This window comes from Tupaia chinensis, unplaced genomic scaffold (assembly GCF_000334495.1).
Source record: "Tupaia chinensis unplaced genomic scaffold, TupChi_1.0 Scaffold147123_1, whole genome shotgun sequence".
Classification (NCBI taxonomy): Eukaryota; Metazoa; Chordata; class Mammalia; order Scandentia; family Tupaiidae; genus Tupaia; species Tupaia belangeri.
In genome coordinates this window covers 184,803-196,360 of record NW_006206975.1, presented here as the reverse complement: position 1 = coordinate 196,360, position 11,558 = coordinate 184,803, and the positions used below count along the sequence as shown (strand labels likewise).

The window sequence follows — 11,558 nt, the reverse complement described above, 5'->3', positions numbered from 1 at the left end:
CTCTTGTCTGTCTGGCAAGCGCACGTGCCCTATAGCAAAAACCTCTCCAAAAAAAAAAAAAAAAAAGCTGCTGTGTAGCCCATAGATACCCTCAAGGGAACAGGCTCTACTTATCATGGTGATCTGAGTTGTTCTTAACCCATTGCTGCTGGGCTCCTTCACCCTCTCGACCCCTGCTGCCCTCATCATTCCTAAGGTCAGACTGAGGGAAACTTAACACCACATTGAAAATTTAGAGGAGAAATAAAAGAAAAATAGAAGCAAATTTACTTATTTTATTTTGCGAGAGAGGAAGATCCTAAACAAGATCTTGTCACACCATGATCCCCTTCCCCCAGCTCTCAGCTAGTCAGAATTTTGGGCACACACCTGGCATGTTTAAGCTGACTTAGGATCTGAACCTGCAGTCAGTCATGTGGCTTCTAGCACTGCAGATCAGAGAGCCACCTCTCGCGTTAACATGGCTGGGCCAGAGGCGCATATCTTATGCTCAGAATTTTACTTCTCGGAATGTACTGTAGAAAAATTACAGATACATAGCTAGTCACCGTATCATCACTTATGTTAATAAAAAATTAGAAGCAACCTACATATTCATCAACAGGGAGTACTTAAACAATGTGAACACACACAGAACATTAAACAGTAGGTGGTGAATCTATAGGTTAGAAAACGGCATGAAAAGGATCGGAAACCTGCTATTGCCTGAACAAAAGGTAAGTGGGTAAGATTAGATACCATTTCAGTAAAGTAACACCTAACCACCACAACGAAATAAAGCTATGTATCCTGATAAGTACAATGAGATGAATATCCATATATAGAAACATACCTGGAGGATTTAACCAACCTGGTAATAGTGGTTCCCTCCTTGAGGAACTGTGTCTGAGCTTTTGAGAAGGGGTTAATTGTACATAACACTTAATATTTTTACTATGGGAATATGTTCTGTGTTCATTTGTGCACCTACAAATAAATAAACACATTTTAAAGGGAAAGAAATAAAATGAAAGACATGGACTTATACAGCCGGACACTGAGAAATGGCCAGTTCTGCTGGACCTCACTCCACGTGGCAGAGCCCCACACAGATCCCCGGAGTTGCCCAGTGCCCTCCCTGCTCAGAGCCACAGTGCTGTTCAGGGCTGCTCAGGAGCCACAGGCCTGCTCTGGCCACGGGGCACCAGTTCTTGGCTGGAAAGTGAGCTGACAGGAATGATAAACTGTTTAGCCTTATGGGCATGAAGGATAGGAGAAAAATCTTCTAAGGAAAGAGACTTTAGTTAAAATTTTGTGTGTGTGGAAAGACATAAAGGTGTCAGTCTTGGGTGTAAAGGAGGCTGTGCCACAGACAGGAAACAGAAAAACTTCCTTTCAGATTTTTCCCCAGAAATCCACCCATAAACACCCTCATATTCACAGCTTCCAGAATGACAGAACCCGCAGGGCTCAACTATCTCTATTTCAGCAGTTCTTGCTCCTTAATATCTGACTCATACAAAGTGTCTTCAAAAAAACTCAGAAAAATGTCTACTATGAAAAAACTCTACATGCATTTCAAAAAATTTTGCAACAAACTTGTACTTTAATTGCAGTCTTCTATGATCTTGTTCAAGTCCTTTTGCAGAAATAGCTGGGAAACAGGCCCAATCTTTGGAGTTAGAGGAGTCTTTCCCAGGAAACTGCTATGGAAGAAAGAAGTTTGAGCAGATGGCCTGAGATAGTGGCTGGGGTTGAGTCATCTTGTTCTAAAATGCTGAAATCAGACATTGAAGACACTGGTCCTCTGCTGCCCTCTGCAGTAAAGCGAGGACACTTCAAGTTGTTGGCAAGTGTGTGTGTGTGTGTGTGTGTGTGTGTGTGTGTTATCTTTTCAAGCGCATTGACTGGAGCAGTAAGGAATAGAATCTATCAAAGCAAAAGGGCTTTGGTGGTTTAAACTTTTCTTACAGATGTTTCAGATGGTGATCTATTTATTATTTTTAATTGACAAATACAAATTTTTTGTTTATGTTGTACAACATGTTTTGACATGCATCATGGAATGGCTAAATCATGCTAATTGGCACATGCATTAATCTCATTTTTTTTGTAGTGAGAACACTTAAAATCTACTCTCTGGGGACTTTTCAGCTATACATCATTAACTATGGTAACTATGAAGTATGATAGATCACTTGAATGCAGTTTTCCTGTCTAAAATTATTTTGTATCCTGTGATCGACAGTTCCCCAGCACTGCTCCCCGCCGCCCAGCCACCGTTCTACTCTTTGCTTCTATGAATTTGACTTTTGTAGATTTTACTATAAGTGAAGTCATGGGTATATAGAGGGTATGAGGTGGTATCTCATTGTGGTTTGATTTGCATTTCCATCATGATTAGTGAGCAATTTTCATGTAACTGTTGGCCATTTTTTTCTTTTAAAAATATTTGTTAAGGTCCTTTCTCATTTAAATAATTATATATTAGTTTTAAAGTTTAGTTTATTCATGACAGGAGCACGTGTATGTGTGAGAGAAAGGGAGAGGGAACACACGCCCTTGACAAGGTTTCGCCATGCCTTGATCCTCTCCGCCAAGCCCTCCACTTTGTTAAGATCTTAGGTGCATCTGTGCATCCAGCATGTTTCAGGGTGACTGGGCCAGAGGTCAGAACCTATGGTCAGCCATGTGGCTCCTGGACTGCAGTACAGTACTCTACCGCCTGCACTGCTGAGACTGGGCCTGCCCATTTCATTGAGGTTTTTCATTTTTTACTGTTTTATTTTTATTTTTATTTTATTTGCCAGAGGTTATATGTACTTGACACAGTCAGAGAAAGAGAGAAAGAGAAAGTACCTGCCATTTCGGATGGCCATGTCACAATCTCTTCTCCTCCATTTCTCCCTTCTTTCAGGATTTGGGCACACATGAACATAAGCCCAGAGTGTTTTTCAAGCTGTGCTCCAAGGCTTGAACCATACAACTGGCCATGTGGGGCCCAGCCTTAACCAACATGCCACAGGCTGGCACTAATAAAAAAATTTTGTGGTAAGTGTATGCAAGCATGAGAGAGAGAGCCCCTGCCCCCTGCCATTGCCAACAGAATCTGGTCATGCTGCAATCCCCTTCTCCCAGACCTGCAGCTTCTCAAGATCCTGGGAACACACATACACACCTTGCATGTTTCAGCTCTACTGAGCCAGGGATCTGAAGCATGGTGGACTTCACGACTTTCAGCACTGTTACTGGCTGTGCCACCAAGGCTAGATCGTAATTTCTTTTGTATGTTATGCATGGTCACTGCAATGTGGTGAGTACTTGTGCCACCTCTTCTCCCCCACTATTTAATTGTTGAGACCCTGATCCTGATGTGATGATGTTAGGAGGTAGCGATTTTGGGAGGTAATTAGTTCATGGTGCTCTCATCAATGGAATTAGTACCTTTGTAAGAGGAGGTCAGTGAATTTGTATTTTTTTTTTTTTTCCAAATCAGTGAGTTCAGGACTCAAACCACACAGTTGGCCATGTGGGATATAGCTTTCTTAACCATCATGCCACCTGGCTGGCCCTGAAGCCAGTGAGTTCTTTTGCTGTCTTTTCCGCATTTGAGAATACAACAAGCAGCTTGAAAGAAGGCCCTCATCAGAACCCGTCTATTCTGGCAACCTGATCCTGGACTTCAAGCCTCCAGAGCTGTGACAAATACAGTTCTGTTGTTTATAAGCTTCTCAGTCTATAGTGATTTATTATAGCAGCCGGGATTAAATCAATTGGTTCAATAAGACTCTTAAAGAACAAAGATCATACCTGTGACAACTGAATCTGTGTTATTTTATATCTTCTTCATCCCCACCTCTTTACACACAGGAAAGCATTTTAGGACTATCTAAATTTATATGGGGTATACAATGTGTTTTGTTTGGCTTAGCAAAGGTACAAACCCTACTTTCCCTGCATCTTGATAATGGCTACAACTGATCAACAGGTATAACATTATAAATGACTGAAAGGGGAATGGAAATTCTGTACTTTCCAGATTGAAAGACAGTTCATGTGTAGGAGTGAAATACCCACTTATTTCAGGATCAGTGGAATCTTTCTATGCCTGACAGTGAAAGGAAGCCAGACCCTCGGTAATATATTAGCCTATGGGCCATGTCTGCTAAGTGTGTACATATTTCATACAATTTTTAATACAATCATGCTTACAAGTATAAAAGCAAAGAGAGCATTTCATTTGCTAGTGAGAAGAGGCATATAATTATGATAAAAATGAAAAACAAGATAACTTTGCAAATTAAAAATGGTTAGAAAATGACAAATTACACATGTAAATATAAAATAAATTGTTCAATAATAGAGTATCCCTGCTGAACAAAATGAATCATGCATAATATATGAAGTGCTATGCTTGTGCAATTGATAATAATGAACAGGAAATGAAGAAAAGTAAAAAATGAACTGGAAAATTGTATGATTTGTCATTTAAAAATGTTAGCACTATTAAGAATGATGTACTTGGGGCCAGCAGAGGGCATGGTGGTTAAGGTGCTGGACTCTCTCATGGCCAACTGCAGTTCAAGTCCCGGACCTGGCAGCTTGCTGCAGCTTGCTTTCTCACTTTCTCTGTCTCTCTCGGGTGAGTGTACATTTCTTACAGCAAATTAAAAAAAATTCTAAAAAAAGATGTACTTTTCTGGAGTAGGCATTTATAAAATTATTTATAATAAGATACTTCGACTGGACTAATACACAGTGTATTCATGCTGTGAAAACTCGTTTTGTATGCTATAAATATATACAGTGATTAAATGTAAAAAAAGATAATAAAAAATTTAAAAAATAAAACTCAAAAAGTACGTTGGTAACTGAACTCTAAAAGGAAAAAAAAAAAAAGCCACAATCCCTGATTTGCAGCATTTGCCAATTTCCATGGTGTAAATACTCCCAACAAAACTGATTTCAAACGCATGGAACTTGGAGTTGGGAACTTGTGACTCCAAGAAGTTGGTTTGAGTTGGCATCAGCACATCACTTAGCCAAAAGATTTTTTATTTTAACCTTTCTTCTTTGCACTAGAAAATGGTAAATAATACCGACTCCACTCATTTATTTTTTGGGATGAATATAACCAAATGATTTCTGCAGAGTGGGAGGGGCTCTGGCTTAATTTATTACTTCTCTGGAAAGAAGTTCTTAGTCTTGGTGGTACTTGGGACATCCACATTAACTCTTATTTGACTTGAGGCAGATTTAATGGCAGTTCTTTCCTTCTTTACTTTAAAAATATACTCATTAAAGGATCAGCAGTTAGCATAATGGCTATGTCGCTGGACTCTCACATAGTTGACTGCAGTTTGAGTCCCGGACCTGGTGACTTAAACTCACGCTGGGCGCATATGCATGCGTACCCAAGATCCCAAGAGGAGAATGGAGGAGAAGGGATTGCGGCATGGCCATCCCCCCTGGGGGGTGATGTCTCGCTTTCTATCTCTCTGTCTCTCTCTGTCTGGCAAGTGCACATGCCCTATAGCCAAAACCTCTCCCCCCCAAAAAAAAATTATATATGTGTATACTCATTAAGTCAGTAAGTGGAGTATAATTTCTGGACTGAGATTTTTCATGGGAATTTGGCAAACATTAAATAATGCCATCTACTGTTGAACTTAGTGTAATTGATGTTTTGAAAAATGGATACTCAAGACCAATAAATAAAAATCATAATTATTTAATCCCTCATGTTTCCCAAGAAAAGGAAAAAAAAATAACATTCCTTAACAGAGGGTTTAGGGTCAGCATCAAACGCCTATTGACTTACTGCTAATTTCAGATGGAGTTAGGAATTGGCTGAGAAAATACAGATTAAATATAGAATAAGTACAGCTGCTGAAAATCTTGTTGCAAAAACTCAGTAGGTTTTGGGTGATTCTAAAAGTCCAAGGCTTGTTTGAATCTGTGTAACTTCAACTCCAGTCTGAGGCGAGGAGGGCAAAGATCACCTGTCTTAGTATAGATCTCTCAGGTGCAGACCCTGAGGTTTCCAAGAAAATGGTAAGCATTTGACAAAGCAGGAAAAGAAAGGAGATTTTAGGTAAACTCCCGTGGAAGGAAGCTTCAGGTGAACCTATCAAGGGGCACTCTGACTAAGTTACTGTTACAAATCATCCATTGTCAGGGAACCAGCAGTTAGCGTAATGGCTATGTCACTGGACTCCCACGTAGTTTACTGCGGTTCGTGTCCCAGACCCAGTGGCTTAAAACTCACGCCGGGCACGTGTGTGTGTGTGTGCCCAAGACCCTGAGAGGAGAATGGAGGAGAAGGGGTTGCGGCATGACCATCCCCCTGGGGAGTGATTTCTCGCTTTCGGTCTCTCTGTCTCTCTCTGTCTGTCTGGCGAGTGCACGCGCCCTATAGCAAAAACCTCTCCAAAAAACAAATCATCCATTGTCAGGCAGGATGCTGTGTTTCATATTCTAGTATGGGTCAGAAATGGATAAGGGCCACCTGGGGAAGTGTTTCCCACTCTGCTTTTTTGAACAATGTGTTTTTTGGTGGCCTGATGGCAGTCCTCTAAAAGAGTCAGATATATGAGCTTTTAGTAGAAAAACCACACAGAAGCTGGAGGAGTGCACAGAAAAAGAGATCCAAAGCATTCTAGTTGGAGCACCAATATGTCTGATAATTCACGGATGTTAAAAATTTCATAAAATATTGTTGGAGATCATTAAGGGGGTGATGAGATTGGGGCAGAGGGGACACCAGCTTGAAGAGGGAGTTAGGGCAGGTGTGACACCTGTCAGAAAGGATTTTCAACATAGGTGCAACAGTTCAATTTTAGAAATGATGCCTGATAGGATGTAGGTAAAGCAAGAAGAGTAGTTTTAAGGCTTCAAAGGGAAAGCTCATAGTAATTTAATGGCAATTCATCTAGGGACTACAAGCTTCTACACTTCCTGGTTATTGACAAACTGACTTATGAAGAACCTCTGGAACGAAACTGTTCCTAAACAGAGCTGCTTCTGTATGGGTGGGAAAGAGACAGGAATAACCTTAGAAGCTGTTTTTAAGGCTGTCCCTAATTTTTTTTTTTGAGAGTTTTTTTTTTCTCTATAGGGTGCGTGCGCTCACCAGACAGAGAGAGACATAGAGACAGAAAGCAAAAAATCACCCCCCAGGGGGGATGGTCACGCCGCAATCCCTTCTCCTCTGTTCTCCTCTTGGGATCTTGGGCACGCACGCACACGTGCCCGGCGTGAGTTTTAAGCCACTGGGTCCGGGATGCGAATCGCGGTCGACTACGTGGGAGTCCAGCGACATAGCCATTATGCTAACTGCCGGTTCCCGTGTCTCTAATATTTTGGGATCTCAGGACAAAGGGTAAAAATGCAGGCCCATGTACATGTGTCAAAATTACTAAAAATGAGAAATAAAATAAGTTTTGTCATCTTATTCTGACAAGTTTACCTTGAAAATAATCTGGAATGCCAGGTTCAAATATATAATTTAAAAATTCCTTGGAGTTCCATGCTGAAATGTGGTCTGGAAAAGGCTGGCTAGAAGTCCATTAGCTCCCACTGACTCTACCTCATCAGTTCTCCATTGGTCCCATTCTTCTTCCACCACTGTCTCTTTCATTGCAAGCAGCTTGAGTACATGTGCAAATGCCCCTTCTGGAATTTCCAGAACCTCTGCAAACAGTTATCTCTGGCCATTGCTGAGCCTGGGAGGGTAAACACCAATGGAGTGGTTTACCCTCAGGAGGGTAGACCTAGGGTTGACTTGTAGGCTCTGAAAACAAGCTTGGGGCTGTTTGGGCAGAACAGATTAGGCTCCTGGGCTTCTAGAATGTGGTATAGAAAGAATCCGGGTGGGAATTATCCCCTTAGTCTTGCAGATTCCCTTGGTTGGGGATGGGTATGACAAAGAGAAAGCCAGAGTGAGGATCTCTCTGAAACACAGGGCCCAGGTGCTAACTGGTCCTGCTGAGCAGTGCGATTTTCTATCCCAGTGAAGCTTGTCAGAGAACTGGACCATGCGGGTAGGGGAAGAAGCTACTCACCAGCAGGCTGTTGCTCAAGATGACTCCGTGGGAAATAAACTGTGAGCCAGGCATATTGGTCTATCCTTTAGTGATAGATTCGAGCAGATTATTTGATTCATATTTAAATAGAAAGAGAGTGAGGTCAAGGGCAATTACCATCTGCTTGCTAGTTATCAGCGAGTGTGGATAGACAGACCTTGCCTCAACTGATGGCAAGGCTACAACATGGCAGAGAGCAGGACCTTAAGCAGAGCAGAGCATAGTGTGTATCCATGTGGCTTGGCCTGCCTTATTTCCTCTTTTATACACACCAGAGCTCAATTTTGGGGGCCCTGTCCTAATCACTCAATCACTAATCTCTTCCCAAAGGCCCTGCCTTTGGACACCATAATTTGATTAAAATTTTACCCTCTTGTTCATGGAAATAACCAATGCTCTGTAAAAGCAATCGAAATGGTTTATTCTAAACACAAAAATATGTGATCAGGCCCTGAAAAACACACAAATGTTTTTTGGGGTGCTCAGATGCAGCGGTTCTTTTTATTCTGTTTTGAGAGCAGGAGATACAAAGTTGCAAATCAGCATAAGGAGTCCCTTACATTGTCTTGGTCCTAAAAGATGGGACATCTTGGAAAAGGAGGCTTGTAGGTTATAGGGGGGTTTAGAAATTCATAGAATAGTAATTGGTTAAAAAGACAAGCTTTTATTTTATTTTTACCAAAAGATTTAGTCAACAAAAGAATGCCTATATTTCATTAAACAGAGATAAGAAGGCTTTACTAAGTATTATAAAATGCTATGCCAGGGACAGGAATTAGGGAGCATCCCACAATCATTGACCAAAGTGGTCTGCTATAGCAAGATTAATAATTGCAGTTGTGACTCCCTCAGGTCCCTTAAAAAGTACTTTAGAATAGGAAAAGTAGTCAAAATTCTGTCCTCACTTTTAATCCTGTTACAATGGCTGAGCATATGTATTTTTTTGGAGGGGGGTATATTCAAACTACAGTATTCTACCCTTGACCTCCAAAATTCATGTACTTCTCCCATGCAAAATCATTCCAATGGTCTAAAGTCTCAGCAGGTTTCAACACACACTCCAAAGTTCAAAGTTTCATGTGAGGCTTAAGGCAAACCCCTTTCAGCCATGAGCCTGCGAAATCAATACCAATTATGTGCTCCGAAAGTGTGGTGGTTAGTTTTGGGTGTCAACCTGACAGTACTAAGGAATACCTAGAAAAAGAATTATTCTGGGTGTGTTCATAGGGTGTTTCCAGAAAAAAATTAACATTAAAGTCTGAGTAGGTTAGATGCAGATCTTCTCTCAAAGTAACAGGCACAATCCAATCAACGAGGGATCCAGAGAGATAAACACAGAAGACAAATGGGTCTCTTTAAGACAGAGCAAGAGTTCTGTTGCCTCAGACATTAACACTCAAAGCTCGTCTGTCTTCAGACTCCAGGATTTACACCAGTGCCCTGACCCACTGAGATATTAGGCGTTCGTCCTGAGACTGTGAATTACATCATCGCTTTCTTGCCTCTAAGCTCTTAGGAACTGATCCATGACACCAGAATCCTAGGATATCCAGCCTGCAGATAGCCTGGTGTGGGACTTCTCGGCTGCCGTAATTGTGTGAGCCGATTCCCCTAATAAATCCCCTCTTATATATATCTATATATATCCTATTGATCTGTCTGCCTAGAGAACACTGACTAATACATAGATATATCCAAAGAAAAAATTTGAATTACATGGATTTTAAAAAAGCTTACAAATCCACTTAGAAAATGTAGTTCATGACAAATTTGTGGGACAAATTGAGCTTTTATTTTTTTCTTTTTCTAAAAGCACTCTGATACTATTTTGGGAAATTGCCTTTTTTCCACCTGAGTTATTATGATGAAACTGTCAGTCAAGATTTTGTTCTTTCTTGCCAAGAAGTGGGAACATGACCTGAGACTAGTAGGACAGTCTCCCTGGAATTGAAAGTTTAGCAGAATAACAGAAAGAATATAGTGACTTCTGTGTATTCATTCTAGTTGTACTGTAATGATGTCCATGATCAGTTCCTGCAAATGACAGGATTGACTGTCTTTCCAAGCCTGTTAGTTAACCTTCTTTAAGAGTCTGAGTTCTTCTGTGTCCTGTCTATAAATTTTACTTTTAATCCAAATGTAAGAGATCCTAAGAGGAAGATATATTTTGAAGGAGTGGGGAACTGGCTAGAATGGGAGAAAAGTGAGTTAAATTCCCTTTTATATTGGAGGTTAGTATCACAATAGCACACATGTGTGTGTGCACACACACACACACAAACACAAAGCCAAAACCAAAAAAACATAAAAACAAAAACTATGATGTGCCCCGCTGCAAACACTGCACAATGATGCTCTAAGAAATTGTGTAGCTGATGCCAAAATAAATAAATAAATAAATAAGAAAGCGAGGCATTCTGGAGTAATAGGGTGGGATGGTTACTTCTGGTGCCACTGGACAACATAAAGCAAGAGAATCATAAAATCAGATCTATAAATTATCACATGAGGCTAATTTGCTATGGCCTTACTGTTTCAGTCTTCAAGACTTGCACTTACTAATGTTACGGTTATATTGCTGTAAGCATAATTCATGTGGATTTCCCTTCTTATCACTTTGAATAAGCTGTGAGTTCATTAGGTCAGAAAGGCAGTTTAGTTGTTGGCTAGTTTAATGACAGGGAGTATATTTTCTATTTATTATGTATAGATGTTCTACATACTCACATGTGCACACATACCAGCACACACATTTACACATATCTCTGGAGAAATAGAATATTACACACAGGCGCAGGGAGTATTATTTTAAAAATATATATCTTCTAATGGCATCAGCCAAGAAACCAAAATCAGGTTGTCTCCAGAATCACTACAAGCTAGAAGGCTTTTAAAACTGCAGTGTCTGTAGAATTTGGAGAGAGGAAGGCTGCAACCCAAGCATTTAAAGTAAGCCAAGTTGTCTTTGGTGTATGACAGCAATAGAAAACTATTCTTAGACATGTAAGGACACAGGAATCACACCATCCAAATTGTCTTCTTGAAAAAACTGCTCTAGCCGACTAAGAGAAGAAGAGCCAAATAAATGGAGTCATGGTTTTAAAGGTTTACAGTTCTAACTTCTGCCTAAACTGAAACCTAACCAGACCCTGAACCTGCAACCCATGCTAGATTCTTTACTGTCCAGGGAATTTTGCAGTCAAGGTGAAGCTTGGTCCAGCAGTACTTCCCTAAGCTGCTTCCTCGCTCTGTCGTTCATTTCCTGTACCAGGAAATGTGTCTCTCATGAAACAGCCTGTTCCCCCTTGGACAGATAGGCTCCAATGCTTTGTTTGGTAAGCACTTCTAATATGTATTTTGTTTATGCATTTGTAGACAAAGCCTAACTTATTTACAGAGTGATGACTCAGGGCTGAGAAATTGAATATATTTTCCTTGTGTTCACCAAGCAGGATGCTTAATGCAACAAATTTTTTTTTTTTTTTTTTTTTTTAC

General features: G+C 40.5%; 1 pseudogene; it reads left to right on the top strand.

The window, feature by feature from the left end:
• LOC102487027 (rRNA 2'-O-methyltransferase fibrillarin-like) overlaps positions 1-11,558 on the top strand; it is a 30,774-nt pseudogene that overhangs the window by 14,802 nt on the left and 4,414 nt on the right.